This window comes from Bos javanicus, chromosome 3 (genome assembly GCF_032452875.1).
Source record: "Bos javanicus breed banteng chromosome 3, ARS-OSU_banteng_1.0, whole genome shotgun sequence".
In the NCBI taxonomy this organism is placed as follows: domain Eukaryota; kingdom Metazoa; phylum Chordata; class Mammalia; order Artiodactyla; family Bovidae; genus Bos; species Bos javanicus.
The window spans coordinates 57,839,594-57,858,303 of NC_083870.1; the positions used below are offsets into that span (position 1 = coordinate 57,839,594).

General features: G+C 40.7%; 1 protein-coding gene and 1 long non-coding RNA gene across 2 annotated transcripts in view; one reads left to right on the forward strand and one right to left on the reverse strand.

The window, feature by feature from the left end:
• Positions 1 to 18,710, forward strand: part of ODF2L (outer dense fiber of sperm tails 2 like) — a 393,421-nt gene that overhangs the window by 334,165 nt on the left and 40,546 nt on the right. The window lies entirely within an intron of this gene.
• Positions 5,281 to 8,759, reverse strand: LOC133244349 (uncharacterized). The gene is made up of 2 exons (XR_009735368.1): positions 8,505 to 8,759; positions 5,281 to 6,716 (listed from the first exon to the last, which is right to left on the reverse strand). It is a non-coding gene; the product is annotated as an uncharacterized LOC133244349 (long non-coding RNA).

Here is an 18,710-nt window from a genome sequence, read left to right on the forward strand (position 1 = left end):
GACTAGGCCCTGTGAGTAGCAAAAGTCTCTGGACCACACCTATCTCACTAGTCTGTTGGTCCAGGAAAATATTCCTTCTTGTTGCTTCTTCTCATATACAGAGTCACACCATTATAATTATGAATTTCATATGGAACTGTACACCATCATTATATCAGTGGCTCAGTCACACACTTGATAATGTAAGGGACAACACTTTTGCAACAAGCAGTATAAAAAACAATATATTTAATAGTAATAGTCAAGGCTATGGTTTTTCCAGTGGTCATGTATGGATGTGAGAGTTGGATTTAAAGAAAGCTGAGCGCAGAAGAATTGATGTTTTTGAACTGTGGTGTTGGAAAAGACTCTTGAGAGTCCCTTGGACTGCAAGGAGATCCAACCAGTCCATCCTAAAGAAGATCAATCCTAGGTGTTCATTGGAAGGACTGATGTTGAAGCTGCAACCCCGATACTTTGGCCACCTGATGCGAAGAGCTGACTCTTTGGAAAAGACCCTGATGCTGGGAGGGATTGAGGGCAAGAGGAGAAGGGGATGACAGAGGATGAGATGGTTGGATGGCATCACCAACTCAATGGACATGGGTTTGGGTGGACTTCAGGAGTTGGTGATGGACAGGGAGGCCTGGCATGTTGTGGGTCATGGGGTCGCAAAGAGTCGGACATGACTGAGTGACTGAACTGAACTGAATAGCAAAATCATAAGTAAGAGCTTTTAAGTCAAGAACTTCCATTAGGTATAGCCCAGTGACATCTCCAGATCATCTGACTTAGTTTGTTAAATGACTCTGGCCTGTTGTTAATCTCCTGGTTGTAGATCCTGGAGCATCTGCTGCTGCTGCTGCTGCTGCTAAGTCACGTCAGTCGTGTCAGATTCTGTGCGACCCCATGGACGGCAGCCCACCAGGATCCCCTGGATTCTCCAGGCAAGAACACTGGAGTGGGTTGCCATTTCCTTCTCCAAGGAATGAAAGTGAAAAGTGAAAGTGAAGTCACTCAGTTGTGTCCAACTCTTAGCGACCCCATGGACTGCAGCCCACTGGGCTCCTCCGTCCATGGGAGTTTCCAGGCAAGAATACTGGAGTGGGTCGCCAGTGCCCTCTCCGAGCATCTGATCTTTATTCAAAGACTGGTTACTGAGATAAACTTTAGAAAAAAAACTCAGAGTGCCTGCCGGGGTCCAGCCCCGGCTGATCCAGGGTATTCAAAGGAGAGATGGCTTAGGTGACCTATTCAAATGTTAATTAGAGATATAAAGAGTAATAGAATGAGGATAGCTCAGTAGGAAAATTCAGTGGAGAAAAGAAGCTGAGTAGCTTGGTTTACGCGGAAAATCAATATAACCCGTGACACCAGGTTAGCTCTGACCACGGAGGCCGCAGGCACCCTCTCGAATAGCGGAAGGTGCCCCACCTTAGACACCTTCTCAAGTGGGTCTTAGAAGCCCAGGCAAATAAATGGTCGCAGAGGATATCCGCGCTCCAGATGGAGACTCAGCTGGAATTTGAAGGGTAGAATGACATGGGGAGACCAAGCGTTGGTGAGCAAGGCCCGTAGCTTTATTTTTAACAGGGGCTTATATACCCTAAGTTACACATAGAGGATAATAGGGGATGCAAAGTCAGCAGTTTTTGATCCTTATCAAAAACCAGGGTTTCTTTCCTGCAAATTTATCGTATACAAATGGTTTAGGTGATTTACATCATCTTCTGGCCAGAAGGCCTATTAACATTTTATGGCTCTTGACAAAGACTTATCAACCGTAAGACTTATTTTCTCTAAGAGTAATTATTTTAAGGTTTGGTGCCATCTTCCGAAGATAAAATTGCATTCCTATAGGGCGGATGTGTAATGGGTTTACAACAAAGGAAAGAATTTATTACCTTAAGGGTCTAAAGTTACTAACACCAAGGCCACTACTTATTTTTTCTACATACCAACTATATTAATTAATACACATTCAAGGATACAATTCAGGGGATGTGGAAACTTGGCATCAAGCATTGGCTCATCAATGAAATCTTTTACTAGTTTTATTCTGACAGTTTCTAACTCTCTGAGAGGCTCTAAGCTATTTGAATATCTTAAGCTTCCCATGCCTCTCGAGGCTGGGAGACTGTAAACAATCGTATGCATAGCTGTAGGAGTCTGGGTAAACTTGACAGGCGAGTTAGAGAGCCATCTGAGGGGTTTGGATTTAAACACTCCTAATTGCCCAGGAACTTTATTAATTGGAGCTGTAGGTTAACTCTTTGACAGAGAGAGCGAGATGGTGGTGGGGGACAGCCCCCAGTAAAGTCAGAGGTGAGAGCACAAAGCAATAAAGTAGGCAGACTCTGGTTTTTGGCGGGTAGATGCTCGAGAATATCCAGGGGGACTCCTGAGGCTCGATCCCGCCTTTGTGTATGCCGAGCCTCCTTCCTCAAGACCTTTGTCATGAGTGGAATGTCTCTCGCCGGCTCCCGGCAAGTGCCTTTTATAATAACTTAATTAAACCTCTTACCAATATATCATAACCACAAGGAACTGTCTCAGAAGTGAATCTTAGTATATACAGACCTTAATTAACAAAACTAGAACTTAATATTCAGTGAAACATAATAGATGCCATAGGCCTGACATCAGTTGGGTGGATTTTTCTTTTAGAGCTCCCCAGTATATTTTGAGGTTTATACCTGATAAGCCTCCAATTTCTGGAGAGATGAGGTAGAGAGAAAAAAGTTATAATTTTACCAACTGGTGTATATCACTAAATTGTTTTAAACCATTAGTAACTTGAAGAGAGGAGTTTCTTTATATCTGTAAACAAAGATTAGAAGCCAGTAGTATGTCAGACAAAATTACAAAAATTGTAATCATATTTAGCAGTTTATTCAATCCCATGTAACCGATCCTTTTGTTCTGCCGTCCTTGCCTGATGACTGAGGATATCTGTGAAAATGATAGTCTCTAAGAAGCTCGTGAAGTTTTTTATGCCAATGTCTGTGTGACCTGTCCAGCAAAGTGGGTGTCCCAATCACTGAAAATTGCAGAAAACACATTTTAACCATTTTTTTTCTCTCTTGTGAGATATTAACCCTGAAGCCAGGAAAGGCTTAAAAGTGGGGTTTGTCAGGGAGCTTAAACTTCCCATAGTCCTGACTGTTTAGTTTATAGCCATTTTTTATCCATTTTAAATTCCCTGATGAAGGGTTAACTTTGTAGAAGCAGAATGAGCTTTGTCTATGTGTGCCATAGTCTCCATAGATCATTATGAAATAACTCATTCATTTCATCAAAGTAACAAAAGATTTTAAAAGCAAGTATGAATCACTTAAAGAGAAAGAAATTTATATAGTCTGTTATCAAAAGCCATATTCCAAGAAGACTTTGTTCTTTTAAAGGGGAGAGAAAAACAAATTCTAGTTTGGTACCACTTTACATTCACGGTGAAACAATAGTCATTCAAAGTATCAATAAAAGGCAGTTTAATGACTTAAGAAATTTGGATGATGCACAAAACTCTCCTCTACCTGCCACAAACCTTTTTTATTTGTCACAACCTTTTTATATTTTGTATTTGCCCACTCAGAGAACAGCTACCTATAAGTTCAGATTTACTTCCTTTTCCCTTAGCAGAATGTAATTCTATTTGTTAGAACTTTTTATTGAAAACACACATCCTACTTTCCTTCAGCAACCATGAACTGTACTTTATATCATCATTCTGTAGATTGGTAAACATAAATCACCCAAAGCTATGTCATTTACAAAAGTATTTTCACAAAGTCAATAAATAAACATTAATATCAGGTACCAATTCAATAGTAAATATGTCCCAGTTCACACAAGCCTGAAATTCATTTAGTATAATTTTCTTTTTTTGAAAGTGAAAGGTATATATGTTTTATTCTTATCAAATAAATAAGTCAAGAAAAAAGTATTCATGGTTCATCTAGAATATGCTAAAACTATAGGTAAAGCGATATGAGGAGAGGCACACAGATACATTTCAAACTGGCTTGGTGTCCTTCATATTTTTTCTGGTTTTACTACATTTTACCAGCAGTATTACTTGAGGAGGATGGGTGCCGAGGGTATGGTGGAGATTTATTCAGCCTCTTAATCCAATGTGATAGTTTCCGCTCAGTTGTTTCTGACTCTTTGCGACCCCATGGACTGTAGACCACAGGCTCATCTGTCCATGGAATTCTCCAGGCAAGAATACTGGATGGGGTTATCATTCCTTCTCCAGGGTGTCTTCCTCACCCATGTCTTCTGCATTGCAGGTGGATTCTTTACCATCTGAGCCACCAGGCAAGCTCTTAATCCTGACTCTGTCTATATGGTCATATTGTACACGAGAGAATTCTCTTCATGAGAATAAATAATAACACTGCATTTAAAAATAAATTTTAAACATATAGAGCCTCAGACCAGTGGTAAATAACTTCATTAAAATACCCCACTCCACTAGAGATAAGATCTATGAATATGCCTGCATAATATTTATTTTCCTAATTCTTTATACTGCTGATTGGGCAAGTCATTTCTCAACTAGAAATTACATGTGTAGTTCATGTTAATCAGGTTAGACAGGAGGAAGCGTCATGAAATGGGGAGAAAATTATGTTTAGTCTCAGAAAACCTGGCTTCAACTCCTAAATATTGCATATCTTGATAACTATGATACCTTGAGCAAAGGGTTTAATCTTTATGTTCTTAAAATTATTCTCTGTAACTGTACAAAATGTGAGATAATAGCTTTCCAATTTATCATAAACTTCTGGGTACACCGAATTAATAAACGACATTATCATATTATCTGCAATCCATTACACAACAATTTAAGCATCATTATTGAACCCCTTATTCATAATTTACTGTATTTTCCCACTGCTGCTGCTGCTGCTAAGTCGCTTCAGTCATGTCCAACTCTGTGCAACCCCATAGACCGCAGCCCGCCAGGCTCTGCCGTCCCTGGGATTCTCCAGGCAAGAATACTGGAATGCGTTGCCATTTCCTCCTCCAGTGCATGAAAGTGAAGAGTGAAAGTGAAGTCACTCAGTCGTGTCCGACTCTAGCGACCTCATGGACTGCAGCCTCGCAGGCTCCTCCGTCCATGGGATTTTCCAGGCAAGAGTACTGGAGTGGGGTGCCATTGCCTTCTCCTATAATTTTCTTGAATCTAGAATTGTTTGATTTGTAAATGCTTACTTCTCTTTAGGACAATTAACCTTCAGCAACATTGCCCAAAGATGAAGACACACACTGAGATACATATACATCTGGACAGAGACCTCACAGTTTTCTGCTTGAAATTTATTTTTTTTAATTTAAATTTATTTATTTTAATTGGAGGCTAATTACTTTACAATATTGTATTGGTTTTGCCATACATCAACATGAATCCACCACGGGTATATACGTGTTCTCCATCCTGAACCCCCTCCCACCTCCCTTCCCGTACCATCCCTCTGGATCATCCCAGTGCACCAGCCCCAAGCATCCTGTATCCTACATAGAACCTGGACTGGTGATTTGTTTCTTATATGATATTATACATGTTTCAATGTCATTCTCCCAAATCATCCCATCCTCTCCCTCTCCCACAGAGTCCAAAATACTGTTCTATACATCTGTGTCTCTTTTGCTATCTCGTATACAGGGTTATTGTTACCATCTTTCTAAATTCCATATATATGCGTTAGTATACTGTATGGGTGTTTTGCTTTCTGGCTTACTTCACTCTGTATAATAGGCTCCAGTTTTATCCACCTCATTAGAACTGATTCAAATGTATTCTTTTTAATGGCTGAGTAATACTTCATTGTGTATATGTACCACAGCTTTCTTATCCATTCGTCTGCTGATGGGCATCTAGGTTGCTTCCATGTCCTGGCTATTATAAACAGTGCTGCGATGAACATTGGGGTACATGTGTCTCTTTCAATTTTGGTTTTCTCAGTGTAATGCCCGAGAAGTGGGATTGCTGGGTCATAAGGCAGTTCTATTTCCAGTTTTTTAAGGAATCTCCACACTGTTCTCCATAGTGGCTGTACTAGATTGCATTCCCACCAACAGTGTAAGAGGGTTCCCTTTTCTCCACACCCTCTCCAGCATTTATTGCTTGTAGACTTTTGGACCACAGCCATTCTGACTGGTGTGAAATGGTATCTCATTGTAGCTTTAATTTGCATTTCTCTGATAATGAGTGATGTTGAGCATCTTTTCATGTGTTTGTTAGCCATCTGTATGTCTTCTTTGGAGAAATGTCTATTTAGTTCTTTGGCCCATTTTTTGTTTGGGTCGTTTGTTTTTCTGGAATTGAGCTACAGGAGTTGCTTGTATATTTTTGAGATTAGTTGTTTGTCAGTTGCTTCATTTGCTATTATTTTCTCCCATTCTGAAGGCTGTCTTTTCACCTTGCTTATAGTTTCCTTTGTTGTGCAGAAGCTTTTAATTTTAATTAGGTGCCATTTGTTTATTTTTGCTTTTATTCCAGTATTCTGGGAGGTGGGTCATAGAGGATCCTGCTGTGATTTATGTCGGAGAGTGTTTTGCCTATGTTCTCCTCTAGGAGTTTTATGGTTTCTGATCTTACATTTAGATCTTTAATCCATTTTGAGTTTATTTTTGCATATGGTGTTAGAAAGTGTTCTAGTTTCATTCTTTTACAAGTGGTTGACCAGTTTTCCCAGCACGACTTGTTAAGGGATGCAAGGATTCTTCAATATCTGCAAATCAATCAATGTAATACACCACATTAACAAATTGAAAAATAAAGCCATATGATTATCTCAATAGATGCTTGAAATTTAAAATGTTTCTTTGCCCTATTTCCCTGCCCCCCCCCCCCCGCCCCCCTGGCAAATTGGCTTGAAATTCTACTGATTTGCTCATGGCTGGAATCTCAGACAGAGTGGGCTGTGAATCTCAAGGACATGATAAGATTTAGCTTCAGGGTTTTCCCCAGGCATGTTTTTGTTTCTCAGGCAGGAATGGAACTCCAAAAAAAGTATTTTAACAAGTCAGCTTTTTCCTAACTGCACATGCAAAAAGAAATAATCTTGCAATTTCAAAAAGATTTCATTTTAACCAGTTTTCTCCAGAGTCTAAAGAATATCATGGCCATTTAGTGTCAGAAATGTCATCTCTCCTTTTTGTAGTCATAGTGTCATAGCTAAAAGTTAAACCAGAGTGTGTTCAAATTGGCTCTGATGAGAGGGGTGGACTGACTGATGAGGTGTTGTCCCAGCAGGGATGGCCTCTCTGGTAAGGTAAGGTTCTCTCTTAAAGCAAAGACAGCCTGTAGGTAAGGGCCTTTTTAGGCTCTGGGGATCAAACATATCCTAGTGTTTCAATATACAATTCAAAGGGGGTGGCTCTGGGACTGCTAGCTCCCATCTGTAAGAGAGAAAAAAGCAGCACAGAGTGCTGTGGCTTTTTTCTACTGGAGGCATCCCTCCCTGCTCTAGATGGGGGCAGGGACAGGCATTCCACCTAAGCTTCCTTCCCTGGCCAGATTTAACCCTTCTCTTACGGATGCAGGTGGCCTACTGCCGTCCCTCCTCGTTCTACTACCGAGGAGGGGTAGCGGTGCACCAGGGGTGGACCTGATGGCATCCCAGCCTGATGTCCAGTTCCTCACCATTAAAGCTTTGGCTTGATTTCCCCTTTTTCTCTGGTGCCACCTGGGGTGGAGCAGAGTAACCTTCCAGAGTGTCTCCCAAGCTAAGACTGCTAGGGGGAAACATCCTTCTTCTGTATGCCTGTGCACATTCCTGAGCATATTCCTGACCGCGGTAGAAGTGGTAAGTCAAAAAGGGATGATCCAAAACCCAAGATGTCTCTTCTGAGTGTCATCACACCAGTCTATGTGATAACAAAGGAGGTGATGGAGAGCTGGCCCTAGAGGGAAAAAATTAATCTTTCATGTTCATGGTGTGTCAAGGTCAACATTTCTATTCCTGTCCAGCAGACTGTACAAAAAGAATATCTAAGGAATTGAGACAAGAGCCACTGGAGGGCTTTCTCTGGTCCTCTAAGAGCTAGCACTACTAAGGGAAGAAGCCTGCTCCATTTCCAATCTGCCCAAATCTGGGGTTCCTCAAACTGTGTCCTCAGGAATCTCATGCTTACCAGCAATGCATATAGTCTGGAGGCATGGCCATGATAAGAACTTGCCTCTGGGTCTCTGGGGTCAGGATGGTGATTTCCAGTCTGAGAGATGTGCCTGGAGCTAGAGCTCCAGATAGCCCCCTAATGCGTTCCTGCCTGCAGTGTCCTGTAAAATTTGGAATGGGGGTTTGGCTAGAAAAACACAATAACAGCATGGATTGCAGGTCCCCTGAAAGTCTACAGTCTGCACACTAGGTTAGTAGCTTTAATTCCCCCAAGCAGTTGTGAAATGGTCAGAGACCAGAAAAAGCTGACCAGCAAAAGAAGTTTGGTCCATATGCTTCTGAGTTAGTAGAGACTTTACAGCAAAAGAGCAAAAGAGTCTCAGCTCTGAGTATTCTTACCTTGTCTTGAAGATACTGGGAAAGCCCCCAAGATGATAGCTTATGCGGTAAGCAGTGAACGGTGCCACCAGATTCATGGTCTCCAAAGGAGAAGATTTAACTCAGTCACTCAGAGCTTTGTGTAGATTTTATTTAAAGTGAAAGTGACAGAAAAAGCTTCTGACACAGACATCAGAACGGGGCAGGAGAGTAGCCACCTCACTAGTTAAGTAGGACCTTATATACTTTCCAATTAGCTGATGAAATAGATAAAAAGAATACCTCAAGGTTGTAAGAATTCCACCAGACCTTTTCCCAAGGCATCGTCCTGAGATAACTGGCACAAGATTAACCAGGGAGAATGGGTTCCAGGCAAGGTCTCTGGGCAAGATAATATTGCTGCTGTGTAATCAGGGGTACAAGTGTTGAGAAACAGGTTCCCAGGCAAGATTTGTTACAATTATAATCATTAAGGTAGAGTCTAAGAAAAGCATTTATGTAAGACATTGTACTGTGTGATCATTAGTTCCAGACCTATGGAAAGGCCAGTTCTTGGGTGAGATACATTGTTGTACAAGGCTTAAGGAAAGCATGAGTGAGAATGTTCACCTCCTCCTTAAGTGCCTTGGACTGCCTGCCTAAGCTTTAACTCTCAGGTTTTAGGCTTTCAAAAGCCACAATCATCTATTATTAAAGCTCTTGCCTCAAATTCCATCTGTTTTCTTTTTAATCATTATGTGAGCCATGATAAGATTGTTTTATTGATCTCTGCATGTAGCCTCAAGCAAGTAATTTCTAAGGATATACCTTATTTAAACAAGGAACTGCTTCCTTAATTTTTTCTTTTTTCACTTATTTATTCATTCATTCATTTACTCACTCAAAAATAAAATTGTATCAAATATACCTCAGTAAACCTTTTGGAAATTTGAAACTATGTTTCTGCTAGATGTCAGGCACTATTCTAAATGTTGGATGTGAAATGAAATGGACCAAGTCTGTCCTCAGAGAGTTAACAGTAGTGGAGAGAGAGAGAGAGACTAAGGAAACACATATGATGGGACATCTAGTGGAAGTGATATGAACAGCAAGAAGTCAGGTAATGGGGAGGAGGCCGATGAGAGAGGTTTGCTATTTTGTATCATGTGGTTGGGCAAGGCTTCACAGGTAAGACTGTCAGGAGTGGGGGAAGGAACCATTTGACCACATGAGAGACAAGTGGTGCAGGCTGATAGAAGGGCAAGAGGGAAGACAGGGGAGTGCTTGGAGTGAAATGCACCCTGAAGAGAGCAGTGGGAGACACCATGAACTGGAGGGAACTGTGTCTAGAACACAGATCACATAAAGCTTGCAGCTGTAAAATTTAATAAATAGAAAGCTCAGTTAAATAAAGTTGGGAGACCAGAAATGGTTGGGGTTGGGCCGGGGCGGGGGGTGGTGGGTTGGGGGTGGGGGGTGGCTCTCACACCCTGAGACAACAGCTGAGCCCAGCAGGAAAAAGAAGACTGCTCCTTTCTTGCCAAGGACTCAGCCAACAAAAAGCCACGGATTCTGGGTTTATTCTAGCCTTCCCAAATTCCTTTTCCTCTCTACAAAGTCTCTCCTTAGCCAACTGTGAGGGACTTGCACGTTATTCATCATCATTACAGATCCCAAATTGCAGTTCTCTGTCAATCCCAAATCAACCCATTTTTGCTGGAGAAATACCTGGCAATCTATTTGTTTTCATTCAGCCGAGCTTGTGGGAAAGACTAGAGTTTACCCATGAAATAGGAAACGGTGAATGTGGAGGAGTGACATGATCTGACTGTTAAGACTTTTTGTGAGTATGCAAAGGTGTAAGCAGGGGCCAGCAAAGTTCTTGCTGAATGCAGTTGAAAAGGACAGAGCTCAGACAACACTTTTGGCTGTCTTCTTTTAGCCTTTCCCCTCTCCGTTGAGTATTTTTGCTATGAAGATGAAATAAAAGCCTTTCAGTTGGTATGCTTATCAAGAGAGGTATCAAGGAATACTTCTTTGCCCAAAAGTGCCTAGCATGATGCTGACTGACAACAGAAGAGATTAACTGGGAAACAATGATGTGTAAACAACCCGAGATCTGTAGTTACCTGTATTTAAATGACATAAAAATATACTCCATGTTTGTAACATAAGGCTATGATTCTTTATGTCTTATCCATAAGTGTGCTATAAATGGTAGCCATAGTTATTATTATCAATATAATTATCAGTTATTGTCAGCTGGAATTCTCTTGCTCTTAAGAGACCTACATGTAACTTGTTTTTATCTCTGTCAATTCAATGGCTTGTGGAAGACTAAGACTTCTGCAGCTCCTTGGACACTTGATCTTGAGACTCCTTTTTCCTAGATCCACACATGTTGCTTCTGTTTTTCACATTGTTCAAATGTAGTGTCCTTGAGTTTCCAAAGAACTATGTACATACTGTGTTTGTGAGCAGTTTAAATTTTATTGAAGAGTTCATAGGGGAAGCTAAGGAGGTATTTATGTCACAGAAAAAAAAATAAAGCTTTTACATCACTGAAGGAAGGCATCAGCATTTTAAAAATAATTTTTTACAACCATGAAGCAGCCTGGTGCCCAAGTTGCCTCAGCTTCTTTCTATTCTGAGGGATCTTCATCTCTTGTCCTTTCTCTCTTTTCCTTACTTTCTAAAGGAAAACCAACCAATCAGCTACAACAAAAATCCCTGCCTGGCCTCATACAGAGCCATTGCCCTGCTCCTCTGAATCCTTGGCACCATTCAGAGACCAGGCATGGCAGAGGATTAGAAGGGCTCCTCTTTAACCACAGACATACATAGTCTTCTCCCCATGAGGGATTCAGGCCAATGAGAGCTTTTAAACACCATTCTGGCTCAGGCACTTGTCTTTCTGGATGGTTTCAAAAGCCACTCCAAATCATCTCTCCATCTTCTCTAAATTCAGTCAAAGCACTTATTCTTTTACCATTACTTTTCCTGTGACATGTCATTTCTATTTCCTAAAGTTGCTCTTTTCTCTTTAACTAGCTGGGCAAAGCTAAGGTCTCAGAGTTCATCCCCCATCCCACAATTCCTAGCAACCTACCTTGAGCCAAGTTTTCTTGAACAACCTCCCATCATAATTACTTCAAGAGTTTGGGCTGCGGCTTGCTTGAAAATTCCAGTGAAGGCCCTGCTTAAACTGAAATCTCCTTTCTTTATTCCTTGAAGTGAAGTGTTAGTTGCTCAGTCATGTCTGACTCTTTGCAACCCCAGGGACTATAGCCTACCAGGCTCCTCTGTCCTTGGAATTTTCCAGGCAAGAATACTGGAGTGGATTGCCATTTCCTTCTCCAAGAGACCTTCCCAACCCACAGATCGAACCTGGGTCTCCTGCATTGTGGGCAGATTCTTTACTGTCTGACCCACCAGGGAAGCTCCCTTTATTCCTTATTACTTATCAATCCTTTTTAGGTCTCCATTATGACTATTTTCTTCTCTCCTTTTTTATGTTCTCCTAAAATGCTAGGGAGTAATTTTTTAAAAAGAATTATTAGTATGTATATTTTATTACATAGCTGTTTTAATTTTTTTCTATTAAAAAGTAATGGGGGTCTTTTGAGTAGGGATTCTTTAGGGTCATATAACTAGGAAAAAGGAAAAAATCAATAAGTTCTTTAATATGATCCTATAATTGGTTATTAAAGCACAATAATTTTAAGGAGAAAATGTGCAATGAATGATACATTTTTAGCTAAGATCAAATTCTCATATTATAAAAATATTAAGAGCATTTTTAAAACAATGGTTATGAAAACCTGACAAATGGTTTACAAGAAACTTTTCAGGAAGCACTTTATCTTCTTAACAAAGGAAAAAGAATTTTTCCAGTGTCATAATTTATCTTAAATATTATTATATCACATACATGTTTTATCTCCCTGAGGATGAGTTATCATAATATCAACTACAGTGGTGAGTCACACACTGTAGATTGCTTATTAAGCAGTGGATCAAGCCAAAATATTAAAATCCCAGAGTCTAAGGATATGTTGAAATTTTCTACCACTTCTGTTTTCAATTATAAATTTTTATTGGCATTTATCTTTAATCCTGTACTGTATTAATTATGTAGAAGCAGTGGTTACATGGTTAAGTGATTGGGCTTTGAAGTTAGGCTTCCTGAATTGAAATCCCAGCTTTGCTTTCTACTGGCTGAATGGCCTTGTGTGTTAGTCGCTCAGATGTGTCTGATTTTTTGTGACCCATGGATTGTAGTATTCTCTAGGCAAGGATACTGGAGTGGGTTGCATTTCCTTTGGTAAGCTATTAAACATCTCCATGCCTCAGTTTCTACATTAGTAAAATTTAAATTGTACATGTAATGATTAAAACTGTGTCTAGGTCAGAGTAAGAGTTTAGTAAATATTAATCCATATTAATTAAGGCCTTCCTCTGGTGTGTGGTTACTGCTTGGACACTATTAGTTGTCTTTCCAATAGTCGGCCTCCTTCTCTTTCTTGCTGGCAGAACAGAAGTCAGAAATATCTGATGCTTCTTTGCCCAAGGCTCCCTCATACTGGGGCACTGTGTAACCTGGTCCCAGCTAATAATCTAAGTAGTAGTCTCCTAGCAGGAGAGAGATGAGGGAGAAGGAAGAGGTGGTGTTGGGATTATTCACAGGAAAGATTTTCCTCCCTGAAAAAGGGAAATGTCTTCAAAAAGCCTACCCTTCTTTCCTGTAAGGGACAGAGGTTGGGAAAGTCTCTGTGCTCATTAGGTGAAGAGGGCAGCCAAAAAGTGAAGTGTAGCAGAGCTGAAAGGTAGAAAGAGCCTATGTCACTGATGACACTGGTGACAGCTGAGCCAACCACGGAGTGCCAAACTCCAGACTTCTTACTGTGTAAAGTAAGCTCTGATTCTTCAAGCCATCATTAGTTAGGTATCCAACTACTTCCCACCAAAAATCTTGCAACTGATAAATGTTCTCCAGAAAATAGCATTGTTGTTGTTCAGTCACTCAGTCGTGTTTGACTCTTTACGACCCCATGGTCTGCAGCACACCAGGCTTCCCTATCCTTCACCATCTCCAAGAGTTTGTTCAAACTCATGTCCATTGAGTTGGTGATGTCATCCAACCATCTTGTCCTCTGTTATCCCCTTTTCCTCCTGCCTTCAATCTTTCCCAGCATCAGGGTATTTTCCAATGAGTTGGCTCTTCAAATCAGGTGGCCAAAGTATTGGAGCTTCAGCTTCAGTATCAGTCCTTCCAATAAATATTCAGGGTTGATTTCCTTTAGGATTGATAGATTTGATCTCCTCATTGTCCAAGGGACTCTCCAACACCACAGGTCGAAAGTGGTGTCTGATGCTCCTTTTTCCAAGGCATTTCTAAAAAGTGCAAGTCAGTGTTTGAAAACGTGTACAGTAACTGGTTTAATAAGTAAATGTATGATATTCTGACAAACAAATTAATATCATTTTCATTTCCTTGAAAAAATTTTGTCCAAGTAATTTTCTTTTCTGTATAAAAGGATCATGTTGATTTCAATAAACTAGCAGGGAAAAGATCTATTTTAAAAATGCCCATCCATAAAAATGCCCACCCAGACAAGCCAAAAATAAAATAATTAAAAAAAAAACAAAGTTAATCTTTTAGTTTTCTTAAGCGATTCTTAAAGCATATACTAACAATAAGATACTAACTATGCCAATTTCATATTTGTATCCCTGAGTTACTAATCTTCTGCCTCCAAAGACCACATACTATCTTCTTATGAGTATTTTTCTTCATATTTGACACCTGGAGGTCCAATATTTTTTGAGTTCTTGAGATAGTTAACTAACTCTCCTAATTTCTAATTATATTAGTAGATAGATTTTGAAATGATAGAACAATAAAACAATGTCTGTACTCTCTGTTACCACACAGCATCTTCATACCAGTAGATTTAAATTGCTTCTGTTTATTAAGAAAGTTCATGTCTGAAGACGCCAACTTCTGTGGACGGTATCTGGGTGAAAACTGATAATCAGATCCAGCAGTCTCACTCCTTAGTATTTACCCAAAGGATTTCAAAATATATGTCCACATAAAAACCTGCACATGGACGTTTAGAGTAGCTTTATTCCTAACTGCCAAAATTTGGAAGCAACTGAGATGTTCTTCAGTAGGTGAATGTATAATCAATCTATGGTACATCCAGACAATGGGATATTATTCAACACTAAAAAGAAATGAGCTATCAAACCATGAAAAAAAATGCAGAGGAAACTTAGATGGATATTACCAAGTGAAAGAAACCAATCTGAAAAGGCCACATATTGTATGATTCCAAATATATTAAAAAGTCCAAACTGTGGGAACAGTGAAAAGATCAGTGGTTGTTAAGGGTTTTGGGGGTAGGAAATGATAGGCAGAGCACAAGGGATTTTTAGGGCAGTGAAAATACTCTGTATGGTACTATAACGGTGAGTACATGCCATATATTTGTCAAAACCCATAGAATGCACAACACCAAGAGTGAAACCTAATTTAAGCTATGGACTCTGGGTGATCATGATGTATTAGCTGAGGTTCATCAGTCATCACAAATGTTCCCTCTGGTGAGAGGTGTTGCTGACGGAGAAGCCTATGCATGTGTGGGGCAGAAAAATATATAGTATATCTCTGTTCCTTCCTCTTAATTGTAACTGTGAACCCAAAAATGCTCTAAGAAAATTAAGTCTTTAAAAAAAGAGAGAGCTAATCATTCTTATTCCATTGCATGTGCTTTGAACCTTAAAACAATCATTGTTTATTAATACCTCATACTTATGGGAAATCATGATTTATCAAGGTCAGGGCTATGTGTTCCACAAATAAAGTAACTTGCCCCAAGACTCACAGCTAGAAAACATGAATGCAGATGGAATATTTTCAAAGCCCTTGCTGCTAATCATTATGTTTTGAAACAACTCATTTCAACCTTATCTCATGCTTATTCCCAGCCTGATCTCCAATGGGTTTAGTTCAGTTCAGTTCAGTCGCTCAGTCGTGTCCAACTCTTTGCGACCCCATGGACCACAGCACGCCAGGCCTCCCTGTCCATCACCAACTCTTGGAGTTTACCCAAACTCATGTCCATCGAGTCGGTGATGCCATCCAACCATCTCATCCTCTGTCGTACCCTCTCTTCCTGCCCTCAATCTTTCCCAGCATCAGGGTCTGTTTAAATGAGTCAGCTCTTCACATCAGGTGGCCAAAGTATTGGAGTTTCAGCTTCAACATCAGTCCTTCCAATGAACACCCAGGACTGATCTCCTTTAGGATGGACTTGTTGGACATCCTTGCAGTCCAAGGGACTCGCAAGAGTCTTCTCCAACACCACAGTTCAAAAGCATCAATTCTTCAGCGCTCCAACCAGTCAATCCTAAAGGAAATCAGTCCTGAGCATTCCTTGGAAGGACTAATGCTGAAGCTAAAACTCCAATACTTTGGCCACCTAATGTGAAGAACTGGCTCACTGGAAAAGACCCTGATGCTGGGAAAATTGAATGTGGGAAGAAAAGGGGATGACAGAGGATGAGATTGTTGGATGGCATCACTGACTCAGTGGACATGAGTTTGAGTAAACTCTGGGAATTGGTGATGAACAGGGAGGCCTGGCGTGCTGCAATCCATGGGGTGGCAAAGAGTTGGACACAACTGAGCAACTGAACTGAACTGAACTAAGATACAGACTGAGAGGAAATATTCACATTATATTTGATAATAGTACAAATATAAAAGACTCCTACAATCAGTAATAAAAAATAGCCCAATAAATGTGGGCAAAAAACTTGAATAACACTTCATAAAGATATACATATGGCCTGTAACTATTAAAATGGTGCTCAATAACAAAAGCCTCTTGATGAAAGTGAAAGAGGAGAGTGAAAAAGTTGGCTTAAAGCTCAACATTCAGAAAACGAAGATCATGGCACCTGGTCCCATCACTTCATGGAAAATAGATGGGGAAACAGTGGAAGCAGTGTCAGACTTTTATTTTTGGGGGCTCCAAAATCACTGCAGATGGTGACTGCAGCCATGAAATTAAAAGACGCTTACTCCTTGGAAGGAAAGTTATGACCAACCTAGATAGCATATTCAAAAGCAGAGACATCACTTTGCCAACAAATGTCCATCTAGTCAAGGCTATGGTTTTTCCTGTGGTCATGTATGGATGTTGAGAGTTGGACTGTGGAGAAAGCTGAGCTCTGAAGAATTGATGCTTTTGAACTGTGGTGTTGGAGAAGACTCTTGAGAGTCCCTTGGACTGCAAGGAGATCCAACCAGTCCATTCTAAAGGAAACCAGTCCTGGGTGTTCTTTGGAAGGAAAGATGCTAAAGCTGAAACTCCAGTACTTTGGCCACCTCATACGAAGAGTTGACTCATTGGAAAAGACTCTGATGCTGGGAGGGATTGGGAGCAGGAGGAGAAGGGGATGACAGAGGGTGAGATGGCTGGATGGCAGCACTGACTCAATGGACTTGAGTCTGAGTGAACTCTGGGAGTTGGTGATGGACAGGGAGGCCTGGTGTGCTGTGATTCATGGGGTTGCAAAGAGTCGGACACGACTGAGTGACTGAACTGAAGAATCTTATGTAATCATTTTGAGATTTTTGTGAATGTTTTCTCTTGAATGTTTATACAGGTGGTAAACAACAAAACAACAACTTATAATACCAATACAATTTAAATCAGTATTTTTCTCAACAAAAGCCTAACTTCTGTGTACAGTTATTTTTCTAATTATGCAAGTTAGTAAAGTTAGCTAGAATCCTAGTTTAGTGCTAGAAAGGCCCCAAGAATTATGCTTCTTGGGCTTCCCAGGAGAGGGCTTCCCAGTGGCTCAGTGGTAAAGAATCTGCTTGCTAATGCAGGAGACACAGGAGACTCAGGTTCAACACCTGGGTCGGGAAGGTCCCCTGGAGTAGGAAATGGCAATCCACTCCAGTATTCTTGCCTGGAAAATCTCATTGACAGACAATTAGTCCACGTGGTGTTGCAAAGAGTCGGACAGGACTGATACGAACCATGATACAGCCTATAAGCCATGCCGCAACTAGAATGTATCCACAGCTGCTAGAGAAAGCCACTCTGTTCTCATCCCAGCTCAGATAAGGTTCACCAAGGGGGTACATAGAAGGCTGAGTAGATTCTAATGCTGAGATTTTTACCTAGCTGTACAGTCTGAAACAAAAGCTTGTGGCTCAGAAAGGGCTTCCCAGGTAGTGCTAGTGGTAAAGAACCTGACTGCCAATGCAGGAGACATGAGAGGGGTTCAATCCCAAGGTGGGGAAAATCCCCTAGAGTAGGGCATGGCAACCCACTCCAGTATTCTTCATGGACAGAGGAGCCTGACAGGCTACAGTCCATTGGGTTGCAAAGAGTTGGACACGACTGAGGGACTGAGCATGCACGCTTGCCTCAATTCTACTTTTCCTATTTTATTTTTTTCAGGTGAGAAGACTAGCTCAGAGAAATTGACTTGCCAAAGGTCATGATCCATCAATTAGAGTAGGTACTTAAATGTGCAATTCCTAGTGCTTTTTAACATTTGCACATATGGAAGTTAGTGTATTGTGAACTTGTGCTGGGGCTTGGGGTGAGGATGCATTGCTGGAATCATCAATGGAAATTGTTCTTTAGTGAAACCGATAAGAGGTAAGCCACGGTTAAACTGCTCAGTTGATAGTTTCTTTGTAAACCTAATGTGATACCCACGATTTTTAACGTTAGGTTGAAGCGTTGGATGACTTTTTTGTTTTTTAACTTTTCCAAGTAGAATTTTGCCTTGTTCAATTTATAAAAGTATCAGCTGGCTGTAGCACCGATACAAATAATCTGAGACCCGAAAGATGGCTGGGAGGTAGCCGTCCGGCTCTCTCATTTAACAGGACAAAACAGAGGCCCAGAGAAATACCTCGGATAAACGGCTTTTAGCTGTTTACATTTACAGCGAACTTTCTCCAGTCGCGATTGCCTTTTTTTTTTTCAAATTTCCCCCTTTAAAAAAACAAAAGGAGGGCACTTTTCATGATTCAAGCCTAGTATCAGAAGATTTGGAAGGCATCGGCCTTATTTCCCTTTCTGGGTGAACTCAACAGTTAAGACTTTTGGTAACTATACACAAGTGCTACCCTTCTCTTAAAACAAAAGGTTGGGGGTGGGGGAGTTTACCGGGAGAAGCAACTCAGAGATAGGACGCCTCCCCCGTGCC